A 22,300-nucleotide genomic window follows, 5' to 3' on the forward strand; every position below is an offset into this window, starting at 1 on the left:
TATTTTTTTAAAAATATAAGATCTCACACTTTTTTAAAAAATTTTATTTTTTTAAAGATTATTTTAGAGAGAGAGAGAGAGCAGGCACAGGGTGGGGGGGGGCAGAGGGAGAAAGAGACAGAGGGAATCTCAAGCAGACTCCCTGCTGAGTGCAGAGCCTGACATGGGGCTTGATCTCAAGACCCTGAGATGATGACTTGAACTGAAATCAAGAGTCAGACTGTCAACCAGTTGAGCCACCCAGGTACCCCACACACTTCTTTTTTTTAAAGACTTATTGATTTGTTTGGGGGGGAGGGGCATAGGGAAAGTGAGAGAGAGTCTTAAGCAGACTCCACGCTAAGTGCAGAGCCCTACTCATGGCTCCATCTCACAACCCTGACTGAGATCATGACCTGAGCCAAAACCAAAAGTCGGTTGCTTAATCAATTGCACCATCCAGGAGCCCCAAGATCTCACACATTTAAGCAAACTTAATATTTCTAAGAATCAAGAATTTTACAATTATCTTTTAGAAATGTAACAAACTACTACTTGTCCTTTTGCATAGTACATTGTTAATCCAAACAGTGAAATGTGAAGTTTTTAGGTTTGGTTGCAAAATGTAAATAAGATAAATTAATATTCATCTCATAACTTCCATTTCCTAGGAAGCCCTTGGCAATTAAAGTTTGATTAATTTATTTTCTATTTTGGGGGGCAGCATGAATGAGATCATCACAACTTCTGTAAAAAGCTAAAATATTAGGTTTTAAGGGTGGACTATTATATGATGATTTAGTCACAAATTACACTTTGATTTTACATAGAAAAACAAACTTATGTTCAGGTAGCTTATTACAAAAGAAAAGTTTATAACAAAACATACTATACCACAACAAAAGCATCCAACAAATCTTAGAGAGCTACAATTAAATTTAATCACTGGAACAGAGAAAAACCCCAGCTTTAAGACATTTCTCCATTTGTCTGCATTGCTCAGATATTCCATCATCTATTTAGTTCTGTTGTGCTTGCTAAAATTAAATTCATCCTAAGGTTGTATCAACTCTGGCATATCTGTTCTTGCCTTGATGGAAACTGAATAAAATTTTAAATCTTGATTAACTTCTTTCAGTAACCAAACAATGGTGACCAAATCTGAGGTCTATATAGAGCAGCAGATAATTTCATATGTGGGAATAATGTCATATTTGAATAGAATTTTTTAAACAATTACTTTTCAAAAGAGTTCACGGGTTGGAAACATCATTTTTAGATTTGCGAACAAAGACAATTCATTTGTTAGGAAAATAACAACTAGACTATAAATCATTTAAGCTATAATTTTAAATGCCACCCACTTTCCCCCAGTGATTTTGTTCTTTGTTTTTACTTCTGTGGGTTTGCTACAGGTCAACCAATTACTCAACAGTTCAGCTAGAGAATCAGTGAAATGGCTTCAGAGCATCATTTAATGAAAAGAGCCTTTGATCTAAAAAATAATTCAAGAGCAGTCTCACAGAAGGGCCAAATCAATGTACTAGATTATTTTAAAGTAATTGTAGTTTATTTTGAACTAATTTGTGATTGAGTTAAGGCCCCAAACTAGAAAAAAAGGACAGATGGTAGTACCAGTTCTGCCACAGAAGAGCCATGTGATCATTGGTAATCATCTCGAAACTCAGGTTTTCTCACATTTGAAAGAGGAATAATAGTTTCTACCATTGTACCCTCATAGTGATGTTTTCAGAATTAATTAAGGTCATGGATATGGCAGGGTTTTTAAACGTCCGTGTGTTTTATTCTTATTTGCCTCAGATCAGTCGATGCACGTGTATATTGCAACTGCATACCCAATGTTCACGAATATCTTCAGGAGAGATTTAGTGGAAGATTCCTGAATTGCCCTCTATTAAATGTCTTATTGTCTGTCATTGAATTTTAATTCTACTTGAAGGATACTTATCATTTATGTATTCTAGAAGGAAAAAGAAGTTACTGCTCTAGTGTTATTTGTTTATTTGGTAATTTAAACATGTATCCAAGTATTGCAGTGGTTTATAGAAAGATACTCTAACAAAAGAAATCTTTTTTATAAAGTGTATGTAAATGTATGAATATAATTATAAAATAATCTTTACTGCATGACATGTGAAGGAGTACAGCTTATATAAAAGAGAGCTTACCCAAGAATCACACCTTCACCATATCTTAATGAAGAGCTTTGCTTATTCTAAAGGCCTATTCCATTGTTACAGAATTGCCAATGTTTGTGCTGTTCTCAGTGCCTGATTCAAATATTAACTTCAGCCAAGTATAACAATTTGACTTCTTCTATCATGATTTTTTGTCCATGTATATATTTTTTTAAACGTGGAAAAAACACAATTACGTAATTTATGTAGCTTACCCTTCCTGTGTTTCCTCTCTTTTTTCCTCTATGGACTTGGGCTATGAAATGATTGCCTTCATCAGTAATTCATTCCACTGTCATTTAGAATATGAGAAATGAGTGTGGCCTCTTGTGACCAAAATATATAAATGTACAAACCATGTTTTGGAGAACTAAAAAGTAACGTTTCCTACATACACAGTCCACTCAATCCAGTTAAATATTACATAACATTTGTTGTAATTCTTTGTAATTGTAAATATTGTGATTTTGATGTATCCCTAAGATATATCTCAAAAGTAAGTTTTGCTTTCCTACTCTTGCACTTTTTTGAGGAAGATCAGTAAACTCAGTTAAACCTTCCAGGCTAAGGTTTAAATCATGGAAAACCTTAGGATGTAAATATCATAGGGTTAGGGCATCTCATTCAAGATTGTACACTGGATATATATATGACATTTTTCTGTTATATCATGATTTTTGCTACAGAANTTTTTTGAGGAAGATCAGTAAACTCAGTTAAACCTTCCAGGCTAAGGTTTAAATCATGGAAAACCTTAGGATATAAATATCATAGGGTTAGGGCATCTCATTCAAGATTGTACACTGAATATATATATGACATTTTTCTGTTATATCATGATTTTTGCTACAGAATCATTTATTTTACAAATAATTTCCTGTTCCATAATCTTTTTATTTAATAACAGAAGTCATCCTTTCTGCTTCCAGTCTTAATAGGCTTTTTTTCAGTTGTCAGATTGTTTTTCAGTTGGTGCAAGTTACTTTGTTGTAACTATAATATGAAGTAAAAACTTTTATACCATATCCATTTATGTAAAACTTCTGGCCTGGCCAGCACACTTAGAATTGGTTAACTATTGTTAAGTATACCTCTGATGCTCCAAATATCTCTGCCCAAATAAGAAGCAATTTTAGCTTCTCATTTTGAGTCGCTAACATCAGTATTTCCAAGAATATGTTATGGTGACTATTGATCTAGGGGTTCTAGCTAAAGTAACAGTTGTTATTTATGGCATCTTAATAGGTATTGTATGTCTCTTTGTGTGGGCAGTCTCATAACCTCTAGTTATGTTTCTATTAGACTATAGGATAACTGTCTCATCCCTTAAGACTTCTCTTACAGAGCCCAGCATGAATTTTTGTATGCTAAGACATTACAAATGTACTTTCCAAATTTGGGGAAAACCATCTGGCTCTTTTGCCAGATGTGATTTACAGACGAATGGACAAAAATTGTATTTGTAATAGAGATTGTATTTAAGTTGAATGGTTCTAAATTAGTGCAGCTTTAAGATGCATGAGCATTCTGCCATTACCATCAGTAGTAAGCACAGGTGGTCCAAGTTGCTGCTCCCTTGGTGAAATTTTAAGTCTTATAACATCTCCTGACTCTCAGTCTACTTGAACTGAATTTCTCAATTGAGTCACCTCTATGAATTCAACAAAAGTACTAGGTTATTGTCTACAAATATGTAAGAAGGAAAGAACATTTCACAGACTTTCATTTAGTAATTTTCTCATAAGCTTGTTCAAAACCAAGTTGAGTCTTTAGAGAGACAGTACTATGCAATGGCAGCAGTATAAGGATCTTCAGATGATAGAAATCTGGGTTTTAATCCCAGGTTTATGACCAATAACCTTGCCATTTTATGCATTAGGTAACTTTCCTGAGCCTTGATTTTTTACTATACTATGCAATGGCAACAGTATAAGGATCTTCAGATGATAGAAATCTGGGTTTTAATCTCAGCTTTATGAACAATAATCTTGCCATTTTGCGCATTAGATAACTTCCCTGAACCTTGATCTTTTTCATGTGTATACAATGGGATTATAAAGGCAACTTTTTATGTTGGTTGTTCAAATGAAAAATTATATACACACACAAACACATGTACACAAACATAATTAGTGTATAATGACCTCATGAAAGCAACATGTCTGTGTTCTGGAACAGCAAAGCTATCTACTCACTGATTTCCTCAGTTTGTCCAATAAACTGCCAGAGTCATCTCCCTATAGCAGAGACCCTTGTTTGAGCTTGAGGTACCTTGGTTATGTCTGATAACTTAATACAGCATAGCCATCAAGATTATTCTAAGGGATATATGTCATGAGGAAGTGTTATAGACCAAATTGTGTCTCTTAAAATTCATATATTGAAGTTCTGACCCCCAGGAACCTCAGAATATGATTATATTTGGATACAGGGTCTTTAAAGAGATAATTAAGGTAGAATGAGATCATATGGGTAGACCTTAATCCAGTGACTGGTATCCTTAAAAGAAGAGGAGATTAGAACACAGACTCAACAGACAGAAGGACTACCTCGTGAGGACACAGAAGGAAGATGGCCATCTGCTGCCAAGGAGAGAAGCCTCCGAAGAAATCAAACCTGCTGATATCTTGAGCTTGTACTTCTAGCCCCCAGAACTGTAAGATAAATTTATGTTGTTTAAGCCACTCAGTCTGTGGCATTTTGGCAATCCCTACAAACTAATACAATTGTATGTTGAAGCCAAGAGATTTGGTTTAAGGTTGATAACTCATCATCTGAAGGGAGGGAGGATTCTCAGTACATACAGCCTGGTGCTTATATCTCAGACTGATACTGCCAGATTATCATAGAATTATGACCAATGCTTATGGATTACACTGAAAAACAAAAATACATAAAAACTAAAAAATTGTTTGCCACATTTTGTGCCAACAGTTGACAGCTTTAATACAAGTAGCAGACCCAGAAGCAGAATTCAGGACACCAAACAAATCCCATGTCACAGAATAAAGGAATATAAGAACATGACTAGAGTAGGGGTGAAATTGAGAAGCATCAAAATAGCAGACAAAATGGATGTCAAGTATCTTATTTGTAGATTTTCAATGAATTTGTTACTGCTAATATCCCAGAGAGTACAATTACATATAATTACAGCTTATATTGAAGATGGATTACTATCCAACATAAAACTTTAGTCAAAGAGCATGTCTGTAGAGTGGGTAATGAGGGACACTGAAGTTATTAAAATGTATCTGTAGCCAATTGGGCAATTATTTGATTTTGATTTAGCCATCAATCCAGAATATATTTAGAAATAAATGATCCTAATAATTTTACATCGATGAACAGCCCGATGAAATGAAGTTGTCAAATATTGGCATTATTCCCCATTCATGAAAAGCTAGAAATGACCTTTTTAATGAGCAGTATGTTTGTTGGAAAAACACAAGGTCTGTGAAGCCAAGTAAACAGCATGAGGCTAGTGGGTACCATAAAATATAAACAAAGAAGTGAGGCTAATCACAAACAAATGTGTGAATTAAGAAGTTTTCTCATTTTAAATGCTCAAGCTGTCTTTCCTCTTCTGTTGGCACTTTGATAATGTTTGACTTCCATTCACCAATGCCCAGTGCCCAAATATTGTTCAGTTTTCATTCATACTGTTTTTCATTTACTCATTCAACAAGTGGTTTTTGAGCCCTTTCTTTGTATCAGTCACTCTCACAGTTCTAAGGTGTAGGGATTTTGAAATAGCACAGAGAATCTCTTGGAGAATAGAGCTAAACTAGACTTCTTGCTAAGACTAGAACATGCCAGACTCATTTCTGCCTCAGGGCATTTATATTCATTGATGTTTCCCTTTGTACCTCTTCTCCTCACATCTTCACATCTTGTTTTTCATTTTCCAGGTCTCTCCCCTTACTATTTTTAGAATACTCCAATATGTAAGGTTGCTAGAAGCCTTACGACCACACGGTCAGATCTCCCAGGAGAAAAGGATGAGTTTCATGGCCAGAATTATAGTTTCAGGATTTAGAAGACCCTATGAAATAAAACTGATCTCAGCAAAAGTAGCTGCTCCTTACTCTCCATTTCTGCTATTTTTTATGACTCAGTTACTTCCCCAACTCTCCTTCCACTCCTGCAGGTGTTACTGGAGGCCTTGAGAGTATGGACTCTGAGATCAAAGTGTTGGACTAAACTAGCTGTATGATCTTGGATGAATTTTTTAATCTCCCTGTACTTCAGTTTTCCACTTCTGTAGGTTTTGGAAGGATCCTATAATACTTGTAGGATTGTTGTGATAATTGAATGAGATGGTATATGAAATGACCTTCCTAGCGTCTGGCTAAAGCTGTCCATCCTATTGTTATTATAAGTGTCAATGTACTTCTCTTTTGCTCCCCTTGTATTTTCTGTTCATTAGCAGCCTGAATCTTCTGCTTCGATCAAAGATTTTACTTGCTACCTTCTCAGTACAGTTTTAGCCTTCTGCCTACACCCATCTTGCCCTAGTTGCCTCTATTTATTCCTCAAAAAGGTGATCTTGATTTAATGACCATCACACATGTTTGGCCAAACTTTAACGAGAGTTGGAGCCCATCCTTGTTTCCCCTGTCTACTCCTAGCCTCAGGGCACCTGAGCTGAGGCCAGGTTTCTTTTGCTGACTCAGCAGGAAAGAAACACAGCCTCCTTCATCAAGGGGACTTTGGGCAGTGAGACCCTCATGGGCTCCTCTCCAAGGTGTCCACCACTCATGAATGAAACACCTTACCAGAAGTCTAAATGAAGTTTCCAAGTGCTGGTTCCTATTACTGAGAGAAGACTGTGGAGATGTTGGAGATGCTCCTGAAAGAGATGTCCGAAAACTAAGGAAAGGAAAAATAAGTAAATAGAAAGTGATATTGAAATAAAACAGGAAGTCTGCTCTTCTTTTCTCTCAGTAAAAGTAGGTTGTTTCCACAGCTGGAGGCTAAAAACAGCTGCATTATCTATAGCCCATTAAATGGAGATCAGTCATTAATATTTTACTCATGTACACACTTCATTTTGATGCAATTTTCCTGTATAACCAGCCAGAATCATTTGCAGGATATTTAACAAAAATGATGGAAATACTCAGCTGCATCTGTTCATCATTTGGCTAACCATATTTTTGCATAAATTTAACATGGGCATAAGCCACCACCATTATTTTCCTCATCCTTTTACTTCACTGTTCAAATCTGCATGCCAAAATTTATTATTATTCAGGTATCCAATCACATTACCATCCCGCAATCAAGTCAAAAGCAGCACAGCAAAATTGAGAAGATGTTGTTTTCTAAAACTGCAGGCACATACAATACTTCCCTGAGACAACGACCAGTGGTTGTTGCAATGACAAACAGCTTTAATAATGAAAATAGACTCTTGGTTTTACCTACACAGATGCAGTTTAATTTTCTTCTTCCTTATTAGAATCCTCACTAGCTCTCCTCCTCCACCCTGCCCCCAGTTATAAGAATGAGTTGGCAAACACAACAACAGTTCTATTCATTCTCAGTTTAATATACAATTTCTCATATACACAAAGGGGCGAAATGGTTTCTAAAAACATTGGCTGGTAATGATGACAGTAGAATCTAATTCCCTCAGGTGCTCACTTAATACTTACCTCTCCGCTGGAGAGTGTAATAAGGTTGTCAGGATTATTGAAGTTGACAGAGCACCAAGCTCAGATTAATTACATCATAGAATTCAGAAGGAATTAGAAAAAGCAACAATACTGCTCTTGGCAAGTGCATATATATTTTTATAGTTCTCCAAGGACTCCCAGTATAATATAATACAAATGAGGGAAGGGTGGCTAATGTAATTGATTTGTACGTTTTGTGATACAGATTCTGAAAGATCAATTATTCTGAGAGTAAGAAATCACCACCGCAGATTCAAAGAAAATACTCAGAGTGGAATATCTTAAATAAGGGAGGAGTAATTGAAGGGTAAGTGAAGGGTAATAATATATATGAGTCTCCTACTAAGTTCCAGAAAATTTATATTTACTGCAATATTTAATTCTTACGAACAGGGTAAATAGGTATTGTCCTTTAAAAATGGAAACTGAAGCTGAAATGNATAGGTATTGTCCTTTAAAAATGGAAACTAACTTTGCCAGAGTCTCATATCTAGTGAGTGGTCAAGAAGCATTTGAATTTATTACCCAGATTTCAGTCTCTTTCCTCGTTAACATAGGTAGTACCAAAGCACAGCTCTTGAAAAGTTGCCATGTGAGATGAAGAAAAATTTACATAGGAAAAACTCATACGATATTAAAAATTAATACATATTGAATGCCTTTTTTAAACAATGCTAAGGACTTATTTACTTGATTAAAAAGTTTTGAGAATTCATTGAGCCACTTATAATTAGCTTTTAAAATCTGAAATATTTAAAAAATCATACAGGGCAGCCTATACCACTACATTCATCAAAACTAGATACATACCACCATTGCAAGTTGTAAATCTAAAATACACTAGGATAAAAATAAAACATAATGAAAAAAGTTCCTGGGCATCTAAAACAGATATTAAAAAGCAATTGCTCCTCAGTTCACACAACAGACTTGCAACTGAATATTATATGGGACTATTCCTATTGTCTGGATTGAGAGGGACTGACTGAGGCTGCAAAGTTGAGGGCAAAGGGTAAAAAATGCAGCTTGGCACTCTAAAGAGGTGCTCACACACTCCACACAACTTACTAGGATAACAGGTGGCCAAGCTGGTCATTATCAGTACCTATGCAAAGTCGCCGGGTCATGTAAAGCAAGGCTAGAGATTTCTTAAAGATAGAAACTGCTATGGCATTTCCTCCCCTCCCTTCCACAGGGAGGCAGGCTGCTTCTCCACGCTTCAAAAAGTGAGGGCTCCCTCTAAGACAACTCATAGAGTTTGGAGTTGTCAGCCATAAAAGAGACACGGCTGAGCTGCAGAACTTGTAGGGAAAGAATGAACATGTTGAGAAAATACTTCTAAATATGTGTTTGGAAGGGAGGAAAAGAACAAGTATCTGACCTTCTCTAGAAAAGGTCTCAACTCAAAACCCGGCTGAATGAACCTGTAACAGAAGATAGGCAGAAGGGAAGGGCAAAAGTGTTATCAGACCAGAACTTCCCCTGTTGTGTGGAACAAGGATTTGTAACTGTTCCAGTGGCCCAGAAGGGAGCTCTGGAGGGCACCCAAGAATGCTTCCCAGGGCACAGGAACCCTTATCTGTAAAGCCGGGGCATGAGGGTGATGTAAGATTTCCTAGAAAATAGATCCCCCACAAAAAGAAATGGTGTTGGAGTTCAAAAAAGCTGCTAATATGTTGTAGGAAATATGTCAAATATGGGCACCTGCCAAAACCACAGAGAAAGAGAACCACAATAGGAAATTGTTTGGGGAGGGATGAAAGAAGAGGCATTTGGAATAAAGACAGCAAACTAACAAACCAAATTCCAGACCCCAACCCCCACCCCTTCCTTCCTGCTAGGCCAGTAGCATACGGTCAGGCCTCAAATGGTGAGGAGGGAAAGCTTTATATTGAATGCAAAATTAAAATATTGATTTAGATTGGACCAGATATTTTAATATCTGAAAGTGACCCCTAAAATTAGAGTACATCCCCAAAATGCCACCCAAGGGCAGAAAGGGGACTTTAAGAGACTGATTAAGGCAATGAGAAGACAAAATAAAGCCGTGTCTCTACCAGCCCATTGCATAAATTAGTTGCACATGCATGGAAGAACCCCTTGGGCTTACACTTGCCGAATATTTACTCTGACTTTGCAAAGAAATGTATCGTTTCTGCAGTATTTATCACTTTTTTTAATATGGCTACATTAGACAGCAGGGGAATGGCTGTTCCTAGCTGGTAGGCTGGCAACAGTGAGCAATGACAGCTGCCAGCCTCAGAGCAGGGGAGAAAACAGCAACACTGTAAAAGGCCGATTCAAGACTGTAAAATCACATCAGTAGTCCCCATTTTGCATTGAGGCAGACCTCCCAGGAGCCCCTCTCAAAGCCCATCCTCCTGCCCCAGAACACACACACGCACGTGGTTTCTGAGAAAGTGATTCAGTAGGTCTACAGGAACCCCCAGAATCTTTAGTTACTCTCAAAGTGATTTTGCCCAGATTTTGCTAATTTTGAAGAAAAAAAATTGTGTTAGAACCCTCCAGTTCATGGTATTAGTAATGATGTTCTTATGTCCCATGTATTTCCAATTTTAGTGTCTTATAACGAGGCATAAGAAAAGCATAATACATTTTAAATGGTTTCCATTCAAAATTAATTTTAAGACTTTGCTGCTCATAGATGCATATCTTCAGCTTGTCAGAAAACCCAGCTGATCAGAGTGATGTGTTTCCTATATGTATTAAGTAGCCAAGATTTTCCTGGATGAATATATTAAGTGCCATATAATGGAGTCACGAAATTAAAACTGGGAAGATTCAAGGTAAGACAGATATGCCGGACAGGCAGAACGTTTTCGAGCTCAGATTTAATTCCTGGACTTAAAGACTAGGTAAATGAAGACATTTGTGAACGTTAACCAGCACAAAACACAGTGCAAAACAAATTCAAAGGAGAAGTAATTGCCCATCTAGTCCTGAGGGTGGGTAAAATTATTGTGAAAAAGAATTTTGGACATTTTGCTCTCAGCATGCTCCTACAAAGGGAGGACAAGCTGAGGAAATGGCTGGGTTTATTTATGAGATTGCTTAAAGGATACATTACACAGAAGATAAACTGGAGAAATTGCATGGTCGTGTTTGCCCATATACAATCAAATGCTCTGCACGATTGATGTATCCAGTAAAATCATGAGATGCTACATAGACTGTACAAAATAGCAGAATGGGGGCATTTTGCTTGGAAGATGTCCAGGAGAGAGTATATGAAATAATTTATTGTATTGCCTAAACCCTGAAATCAGAGATGTCTGAGGAAAAAATAGAGAGAGAGAAGAAAAACCACTAATAACAAATCACGGAAGCCAAAGCCCTTACCCACAAGAGGGTTGCAATTTTTGTTCACTGAGCATTCCTGTTTCAGAGTGCTTTACGCAGTGGATATTCAAACAGTTGACTGAGGCTGAATATTAGAAAAATCATTCCCTCAACTTCATAAATTAAACTCAATTCACTAAAACAAGTAGCTAAATTGACAATAAATGCATGTGGGTTGAAGTGAGTGCTTGCTTCTTTTTAGGATTCCTTTCCCTAACATAGAAAATGAAGGTTATTTAAATCTCCTGAAGCATCACTGCCTTTGTAAGCCAGTATCATTCATATTTAGGTAAAATGAAAGAGAAGATCAGGCGCCTGGGTGATTCAGTTGTTAGGCTTCTGCCTTTGGTCCAGGTCATGATCCCACGGTCCTGGGCTCGATCCCCGCATTGAGCTCCCTGCTTGGTGGGGAGCCTGCTTCTCCCTCTCCCTCTAGCTGCTGTGCTTCTCCCTCTCCCTCTGCCTGCTGTTCCCCCTACTTTTGTGTGCTCTTTCTTTGTCAAATAAATAAAATCTTTAAAAAAATAAAATAAAGAGAAGATAAAATTTATTACTATGCCTGCTACAAACTTTGGCTGGAACTAACCCATGTAATCTTTTTATTATTCCTACTTCATTTGTCAAGAAATGATCTTAAATTACTTACTCTGTTGACTCTGTTTGCCCCTTCTGGATAAATTTTCCTGAAGATTAAAATAAACTAAAAAATCTTCTCTCTGATCCATTTATGTTCCTTCTGATGTGACCTCTCTTACATTGTGCCTCATATTATTTTATAGTTCCTTTGCACAAATATGTATTTACCATTTGCTTTGTCCAGACATTGTTACAGAGCTTCTGGTTCACCTGCTAGCATTTACCTGGCAGTCTGCAAATAGCTTCACACCTATTATCCCTCTGAGCAGTGTCCAGACAGCCATTCCCCTGCCAAGAGATGTTTATGGCAACATTCCTGTACTTCATCCCTGAAAATAGGCCACAGTTTTAAAAATAGAAGAGCCGATCAGTCTTCCTTGGAGTTTCTTTTCTAGAGAAATTCAAACTCCAGAACATCCAGGGCTTCACAACTGGCCCAGATTCTGCTTCATTTTTAGTGTCCATGGTTCTTTCTACATATTCTGTGATGATGCTGATTGTTTTCATTCTTCGCTGCTTGGAGCCCAACCAGGAGGACGGTCCAATTCATTTTATGTTGAAAATCACCTAAGATCCTATTCCATGGGTGTATCATCATTTATTTATATTTCCACATCCAGAGGAGCACGCAGTTGACTCTAGCACTTTCAGACATCTGATATTAAAACACCATTGCTGCATTCAACTTTTCTGTAGACGTCATTGCATACATGTTCTCATGCATGTATTAAATAAAGTCCTAAAACTGGGATCTGATTTTAAGCATTAAAAAATTAAGGAATAAGGTACATTTAAAAAATTAAAGTGATGAGTCATTTACTTCCATTTTTCTCAATTACCCTAAAAATAACATATTTTGAGACTCTATTTTCCAACACTTTTTCTCATATTATTCTCTACCTACTGTTCCACTTATCATTTACAAAACTGTATTGGCATAGTTTATACCCTTCTCTATCCATTCTTCTGGACAGGGCTGTCCAATAGAACTCTCTGAACATGGAAGTATTCATATGACTTCCAATATGAGAGCCACTAGCCACGTATAGCTACTAAACACTTAAAATATGGCTAGTGTAATAGAGGAACTGAACTTCAAATATTATTCAATACTAACTAATTTAAATTTAAGATGTGTTTGGTGGCTCCCTATTGGACAGCATAGTTCTACCTTTTGGGTCCTTGAGGGTGACAATTTTGTCTTTCATTTCTTTTGGCCAGCACCTAAAATAGGACAGTCTAGAGTCCACTGTGGTAACACATCAACCTCAATATCTCAGTATTTTTACATTACAAAGTATATTTCTTGCTCATCATACAATAATGTATGCCATGCTCCCTATCATTATTCAAGGTCCCAGGCGAATGGAAATTCCAACACCTTGTAACTTTGGAATACAAGACCTCTGATCTTCCCACAGTGTGATAAAGTGTGCATGGAAATTTAAACACCCTCTTCTATGCTTTGCTAAAAACCTACTGCTTAGGACAAGTCATGAGGATTCACTTGAAAACCAGTTGGTAAGGAAATGTGGGGGGATATATTATTATTAAGTGATGAGTAATTATCTCTGCCACATAAAGTGTCTGGCACGTAGTACTCTATGAATGCTGCTTGAATGCTGAATAAGGGAAGACTGTGACTGGTGGACAGGAGAAGAGCATTGCAGAGAAATGGAAAAGCAATGACACTAAAGTGGGAAATTAAAAAGAGCCTATTCTGCGAAATTTGATGTATAAATTTGAGGCAGATAGATAAAAATGGTGGATGCTAGGTCAAGAAGTTTAAAATATACTTGGAAAATAACAACCAATGGATGGTTTGCTCTGGGTCATCAAATCATCAGACCTTTAAAAATGTTTTTAAATTAAGCTTAAGAGAATAGGGACGAAAATTTAAGAGAAATTTTGAGAGATCCAACAAATGTGTGAGTGGAGATGCAAAAGTATCAGTGACACAACAACTAACATATTGTCCCATATAATATCCCAGACACTGTCCAAACACTTTATGTCTGTTGATTCATTCAACCCCACAAGAAACCATGCGATATATACTATTAACTCTCCCTAACTTAGGGATGAGGAAACTAAAGTTTTAACAGAGCAGTTAAGGAATTTACCAAAAGTCGTATAGGTTATAAGTGGTGATTTCTTTGGTCTATAAAGCAAGAGGTATGGAATCTACTACGAAAAGAATGAGGATTTGAAGAACTGTAGAAAATGCCTAAAGAGTCACCCTAAGGAATAAAATAAGTCAGTAAGCCCTCTTAGGCTTAGTAAGAGCTATGTTGTGTCACTCCAATTTTCCACCACAAAATCAGTCACAGGTAAAGCTATTCAACAAAGATAAAAGGAAATCCTAAGCAAAGAACTAGCTGAGGTAACTGTTGTTTTGTTCTAATGCGGTTGATTCCTTGTAGAAGTTTCAGTGCCCCATCTCTCTGTCTACTTTTTACTTACAACCTAAGTAAGGAAAAACTCCCCAGGAAAATGCATCAGAGGTAACAATATATCAGGTACTTATTNTTGTTTTGTTCTAATGCGGTTGATTCCTTGTAGAAGTTTCAGTGCCCCATCTCTCTGTCTACTTTTTACTTAAACCTAAGTAAGGAAAAACTCCCCAGGAAAATGCATCAGAGGTAACAATATATCAGGTACTTATCTACTTTTGTTGACTAGTTGCTCTAATTGGTTGCTATTTTTAGCAGTGTCGATTAAAAAAAATTAATGGGGAAAGAAATTGGCTTATTTAGATGTCAAGCCGTTTGTATCTTGTCGATATTTGGGGTTCAAAAACTATTCACCATTGTCATGCATGATTGGAAGTTGAGGGTATTTTCCATATATGAAGGCACATAAATTCTGCTATTTTTAAGATCAAATACATTTTTCCTTTAAATTATTGCTAATATTTATTCACATCAGTATTTATAAAAAACATTTCTGAGGCAAATAAAACGCTAGTTACAGGAAAGATATAGGCCCTTGGTTGTACCATTTTGTTGCTCTACGAAATCAGTGAGGACTCGGAAAAAAAATGTCTCTGGCAGTGCAAACTCACACAGTTGCACATCGATTATTTGCCAGGTGGCAGTACATTTTGCTGAGAACAAATGACGTCTGTAGAAAATCAAATAAGGCAAAGCAACAACTTTGAAAGTGCCATCTGAGTTTTCATTCATTTCCTAATGTCATGTTTTTCAAATTGCATTGTGTTCTCATTTCTGTTCTCTGTTGTTACTTTGGAAATAGAAACCAAAAATTAAACTACATTTTGAAATGTGACCTCAATTTAAAAAAGAAGTTGTCATTATCCTTATGGAAAGCATCACTATTTATCAATGTATTTGATTCTATTTAGACAGGCACGACAGAAAGATATGTTCAGGATCATTCAAGGGTCTTTGTTGCTCCCATAGAGAGAATTCCCTCCCTTTTATGTAGTCTTCACATTGTCCATGAACCTCTTAAATGTATACGTAAATGAAAAATGTATACATGGATTTTTTTCTGTAAGAGGTCCTATCATGCTAAGATATTCAGTTTCTAAAATCGGCTATGATTATTTGCTATCTTTAGACACAATTTTTGCTTATTCTTCTATCCCATTTTCCCCTTCCATAAGTAGCTTAAGCTCAAGGAAAATAGTCACTGTGGTCGGTCTCATTTTAGGAGAACCAACAGAAACCCCTGATTAACTAGAAAAATTCAAGTTGCATTCCATCATATCTACCTGATGCTTGAGAACCTGGAAAATTACCTAACAGGACATTAATTATCACAGGAAGACTCTGATTTTCAAGACTTGCTTTTAAAAGATTCAGGTTCAGAAAAAGTAGAAATCATGTTCACAGTTCACATATTTGTGTTGAGGCAAATCTGGAAGGTGGGAAGGAAAGAAAGCTGGAAGAAAAAAATATGGGTAGAGCAGGACAGGGGGAGATACAGTTGCATAGCTTTACTAAGGAAGAAACTATAGAATAAATGTTTAAAGAGTAATTACTACATATTTTAATATACTTATTGAGGTATAATTTACATACTAAATAGTCATGCTTTCTAAGGGTACAGTTTGATGAGTTTTGACAAATGTATAGTAGTGTAACTACCAACACAATCAAAATATGAACATTTATTTCATCACCCAAAAAAAGTTCCCTCGTTTCCCTTATCTGCCCATACCCAGGCCCTGGCAAAAATGATTCACTTTTTTTTTAAGATTTTATTTTTAAATAATCTCTACACCCAACACGGGGCTCGAACCACTCACTGAATACAGGTCTCTTTATGGACATTTGTTTTCATTTCTATTAGGTAAATACATGTCTACAAGTAGAATTCCTGGGTCTCCAGTATATGTTTAACTTTGTAGGTAACTCTGAAACTCTTTTCCAAAATAGCTAGCATCCTTCCTAACATTTGGTATTGTTCATTGGTTTTTTAAGCCATTTTAATGGAATTGCAGTGGTAACTTACTGCCATTTTAATTTGCATTTCATATCAAGTAGTAATGTTGAGCATCTTTATATTACTTATTGAACTAACTTTTTGTGAAGAACCTGCCCAATTTTTTTGCTTATTTGTCAAATTGTTTTCTTTTTACTATTGAATTATAAGAGGTTTTTAAAATATATATATTTCAGATACAACTCCCTTATCCAGTATTTGTCTTACAAATATTTTTTCCTAGACTTCTTAGAAGCAATTCAGAAAAAGAAGAAAAAAGTCAAGGAGTCAACCTACTGATTTCCAGGCTTGCTATAAAGCTATAATAATCAAGACAGTATCACATTCATATAAAGATGAACATATAGAACAATGGAACTAACCAGGAACTATTACAAATTTTACACTTATAATACAACTTTACATACATCTTCTTTTATCTAATTTAACCCTCAATTTTTCTTTTCACAGCAGAAGTATATTATACATCTTTATAATTCTTCAACCATCAAAATGAACAAAATTTCCATAGGTTGTGTTTCACTGTCTCATAAGATAAATGTTTTTTTGAGCTTTTATTATTTTCCCTTTATTGTTAAACTTCCACTTGGCCATAATGTGCATTCCCCTTCCGACTTGTAACAAACTAGTCATACATTGTTAGGCTTCTATGAATTTCTTATTCTAAAGAGTCCTCATCTGCAAGACTGTGTCCTTTTTTAACCTAACTTTGAGGCTATAATTGTTCTACGGTCCATATAATACTATCTTAGAGTTCTTGGTGAAGTACATTCAAGGCTCTTCAACTTCATACTCAGGAACAGAAATTGGGCAGAACTTTCACTGTACCCAGAAAAGCCTGAACAAATATCTCATAACTTTCCTCTTAAGTTTTCCTTCTGAAGTAGTCAGATAAATACAGGAATTCAATCGGGGGTGGGGGGAAATTCCAGCCATAAATTTCCCCTTTGTGATTCCTTCCTATTGGGCACAAGATCTCTTGTTACAATCCTGGAAATGCCTACCACTTAAAATGAAGCCAGCTCTGCTTAAGGAAAGCTCTTTCATTTGCAGTTCCCCCTGCCTCTAGCAAAGACAAAAGGCATTCCTACTTAGTCAATCTTCACTGACAATGGCTCTGCACTAGAATTTGAGACTAGAACCTTATTATACTCTACACTTAGCATTGGGGACCTTATGGGGCGAGGTGAAAGGTCAAAGGTATATTATGGCATCCCATATATCACTAGGTGAAATATTATTTTACTTTTGCCTCATTTACCCCCAGCATTAATAATCTCATTTATGTGATATCATGTCTTCCTTTACTCGCATACTTCACTTGGGCAGGTGGTGTCTGGATTTTCCCCAAAACTTTACCAGAAATAAACTTCTATGTTAACAAATTCCACATAATCTTCTAGCACTGTCTTCATACCTGTAATATGGGAAATTGAAATAGTGTTAGAGAAGGAATTGAGGGNTTTACCAGAAATAAACTTCTATGTTAACAAATTCCACATAATCTTCTAGCACTGTCTTCATACCTGTAATATTTATAGCCTTGGGAAATTGAAATAGTGTTAGAGAAGGAATTGAGGGCTTTGAGTGCACAGAGGGCCTGGCAAATTGTAGGGTTCTCGGTCAAGAGTGAGGACTCAAATAGCAACTGAAAAGGTGATCAGAGGAGCTATTTTTGGCCTCTTTCACCACTTGACTCTAACCAGAAGCAACGCAGCTGAAAAACAGATTTTGTAGAAAAATTCAATGAACCAGTGGCATAAGACAAAAGAAATATTGTTTCAGTAATAAAATTCTTCACTAACTGATAAAGTTGTCTCTGGCTTTTCTGTGAATCCTGGTGAAACCAAGTTTTGAAAAATGCATTACTTCCAGCTTTCTCATCCTGCTTTTCTCATCTGTACTTCTTTTTCAACCAGGCGATCACCTCATTCATCCACTCAGTGTACATTTATTGAGTTCCAGGTACAATTTTTAGCCTCTGGAATACTGAAGTTAGAAGAAACTCCCTCAAGGTGTTCACAACTGCTTTAGAGACAAGTGGATGGAAAGACATGGTCTACTGTGAGAATGAATAGCAGAGTGTTTGGGGAGTGCAGAGGAGAGACTGAATTTCAGACACAAAAACCTGCAACGAGTAGTGCAGATTCATATGCTAGAACTCAAGATGAAACATTTAGAGACAGCCTTTGTTCAACCCTATCTTCTAAGAAGAACCCTTGATAATGTATTTGGGAAACCCAGCTTTTGGGGACTTCAAATTTTGGAAGGTGGTGATGGTACAGTAAGAATGCTCTCGGCTACCTCTTGCAGAATTTGGGAATATTGTTATGCACAGGGTTTGCAATTACTATCTCCAGTGCCCTTACACTAAGTACTGGACAAAATTATATAATCCACAAAACTCTGTCTCCTAACAAATAAATAATTTCAAGAATGAGAACAATTAAAAGAAGCCGTGAATCTCTACATGTTTCACAAAGTATATTCAAAATAATTTTAATTTTATTATAAAAATTAAATGGATACAATATAATGGAGCATTTGCTCTGGAATATTTCACCAAGTTGCTTAAATTTAGATATTAATTATGAATAAGGTTATTAATAATGACCTAAGGTATCCCTGGGTGATGAAAAAATACATTTGAAATTATGTAATACCTTAACCATATTTAAGAAGTTCTTTCTTATTGATTACATCAATGTAGATTCAGAAGGCTATTACTCTTAATGTGCTTTCCATGAATATGAAAAGATCCTAGAAATACAAAACATTCATAAAAATCAGTAAATTTTTGAGGATCTAGTCAGTAATACCCATCCTCAATTTAATCAAAGATTCTAAAATCTGTTTCTTTTTAATAACTTAAATGTTTAGAAATGGAAAGTTCTATACAACCCAATTTTTACTTTCAAGAACCCTGACTTTTGATCTGCATTATTATTCATACATTTTTTATTTCACAATAAAGAGTTTGGTTTTGAACTATGCTATTTTCTGAACTGGATCTTTCACATGACAATTTGTACTATAAGATGCTGCCAAATGATATTCACAAATCACACATTTAATCGAGGCTGAAGTCTGTGTCTTAATCAAAAGCATAAATATCTCCTGTTCTCAAAAGTTCCAAGTCCCATTTTCTTAAACTTGCTTTCAAGATCTTCATGATTTGGACCCAAACCCCTTTAAGAGCTCTGTCTCTTATGAATACTTCATGTACTATACTCTCCAGAAAAATAGAACGTATTATTATTTCCCAAGTACACTATGAAATTTTCTTCTCCTGTGCTCTTAGTCTCTTCTGAAGTATCTTCTTTATCAATACCTGTCTATTAACATCCTACCAATTTTTTAATCTAAAAAAAATGCTTTTACTTTTCAGTGGTTGCATAAATATCTTCAGGCAGAAATCATTTTATGAAATACTCTTACTGTGCTCATTTTAATACATGGTTTAATATTCTAAGTAGTCTGTGGATCAGTGAAAGAAGAAAACGTTTCTTTCAAACATAGGAATTCAGCTTGACATCTGCTACCATTTAGCAGATAAGTTGAGAATGTGTTCTGGAGTAAAACTGAATGGGTTTGTATTCTGGGTCCATCACTCTCTAACTGTGTGTCTTTGGAAAGTTATTCTTCTGTGCTCTAGTTGTCCATCTTGAACACCAATCCAGACCAGACCTCATAGGGCTGGTGTAAAAATTAAATTAGTGAGTGCAGTGAGCACGCTTAGTAAAGTGGCAGCACATTTTAAACAATGAATAAAACTTAATGAACTATTAAGTGGAAGATAAAATACTTGTAAATAAGTTCTCCTGAGCGTGTTCTACTTTTAGGTATATATGGGGCCTCTGCTTAAATTATTTTCTGTTAGTCAAAACCATTATCATATTATCAACCCAATTTGACTAAGAATCAGTTTTTTAAAAGTCTCCCTTAGGGCCTGCCAGCCATGAACTCCGTGCAGTTCAACAAGGAGCCGTCATATGGGCTCTTGGCGGAGGTCAAGGACTGACTCCTGTCCACATATGATCCCCAGAAGAGGGCGCAGCTCCGCAGCTGGATAGAGGGCCTCAGTATCAGGCCCGACTTCCAGAAGGGTCTGAAAGATGGAATTATCCTATGTGCACTCATGAATAAGCTGTAGCCAGGCTCGGTCCCCAGGATCAACCACTCCTTGCAGAACTTGCACCAGCTGGAGAACCTGTCCACCTTCATCAAGGCCATAGTCAACTACAGCATGAATCCCGTGGACCTGTTCAAAATGGATGACCTGTTTGAGAGCGGGAACACAACACAGGTGCAGGTGTCGCTTCTTGTCCTGGCCGCGAAGACCAAGACAAAGGGGCTGCGGAGTGGCGTGGACATTGACGTCAAATACTCAGAGAAGCAGGAGCACCACCTCGATGATGCCGCCATACAGGCTGGCCAGTGCGTCCCTGGGCTCCACATGGGTGCCAACATATGTGCTAGCCAGTCGTGCATGAAGGTTTATGGCTCAAGAAGGCATCTGTACGACCCCAAGAACCATATCCTGCCACCCACAGACTAGACAACCATCAGCTTCCAGATGGGCACAAACAAGTGTGCCAGGCAGGTGGGCACGAGGCTCCCAGACCCAAGGGCACATCTACAATACCAAGCTGGGGACTGACAAGTATGACAACTCCTCATGTCCCTGCAGATGGACTTCACACAGGGAGCCAACCGTGGTGGCCAGGTCTTTGGCTCGGGCCCGCAGATATATGACCCCACGTACTACCCTCGAGGCCCAGAGGCACACAGGGCTTCAGTGGCTGCAGGTGACTGCCCAGGTCCAGGGAAGGCCCCAGAGTACACCGCCTCCCATCATGAGGAGGCACACTACTGAGGCGCCCGTGCCGGGTGTCTCCCCATATCACCTATGTGCTTTTTGGGTTCTTCTGTTTTTGTTTTGTTTTCCTTCTTGTCTGAGCGCTGCCAGCTGAGGGTCTATGAGGAAGGGATAAAGGCACATGCGGATGCATGTGGTGCGGCGGTTCCTGCCAGGGCACATCCGGGCAGCAAATTTCCCAGCAGGATTAGGGCTGAGCCAGAGGGGTTTGGGGGAAGAAACCTGGGCAGGAAGGGGACTGGCCCCGAATGGTTTCCGGTTGCCTCTCCCTCTCTTCCCTTTTCTCTGCTGATGAGTTTGTGGTTTCTGTACCCACAGAAGTTTCACAAAGTTTTAATGAAAGAAAAATAATTTTTTGAAGGGGAGTGGCAGGGGGGATGCTAGAAGGGGATGCTGGGAAGGAAGTAGGGCCAGGCCACAGTCCAGAAATATTTTAGGTCTTGCGGAGAACTGAATTTCCCTAGCACTCTCAGACTGCTGCCTGAGGCTACCCACAGGGGCCTAGTGGAGAAACTGAAGCCCAGACAGATCAGAGTTCTATATGTGCTTGAGGCTAAGCCACCCCCCTTCCCGTATGTGTCCCCATTCCTCTGTCAAGAACTGCACACGGATCCCCACCCGGAGGTCCTCCCTGGNTTATTCACAAATCACACATTTAATCGAGGCTGAAGTATGTGTCTTAATCAAAAGCATAAATATCTCCTGTTCTCAAAAGTTCCAAGTCCCATTTTCTTAAACTTGCTTTNTGGCTACCCACAGGGGTCTAGTGGAGAAACTGAAGCCCAGACAGAACAGAGTTCTAAATGTGCTGGAGGCTAAGCCACCCCCCTTCCCGTATGTGTCCCCATTCCTCTGCCAAGAACTGCACACGGATCCCCACCCGGAGGTCCTCCCTGGGGACTGGTCCCCATCCAGGAGCCCTGGGACCAAGAGATAATGTGAAATGTCAACTGTGGACCAAAGGCAACAAAAACCTCTTTTTACGAAGAAAAAAAGCAAAAAGGCTCCCTTACAAACACCCCCTATACTAATTGCTTGAGCTATGAATTTTGAACTCATTTTAACAGATTGATTCCAAATTATTCCTCTAAAATAAA

General features: G+C 37.5%; 1 pseudogene; it reads left to right on the top strand.

Moving 5' to 3' along the window:
- Positions 1-20,282: 20,282 nt before the first annotated feature.
- LOC100480881 lies at positions 20,283-21,332 on the top strand (annotated as a pseudogene).
- Positions 21,333-22,300: the final 968 nt, after the last annotated feature.

This window comes from Ailuropoda melanoleuca, chromosome 15 (assembly GCF_002007445.2).
Source record: "Ailuropoda melanoleuca isolate Jingjing chromosome 15, ASM200744v2, whole genome shotgun sequence".
Lineage (NCBI taxonomy): Eukaryota > Metazoa > Chordata > Mammalia > Carnivora > Ursidae > Ailuropoda > Ailuropoda melanoleuca.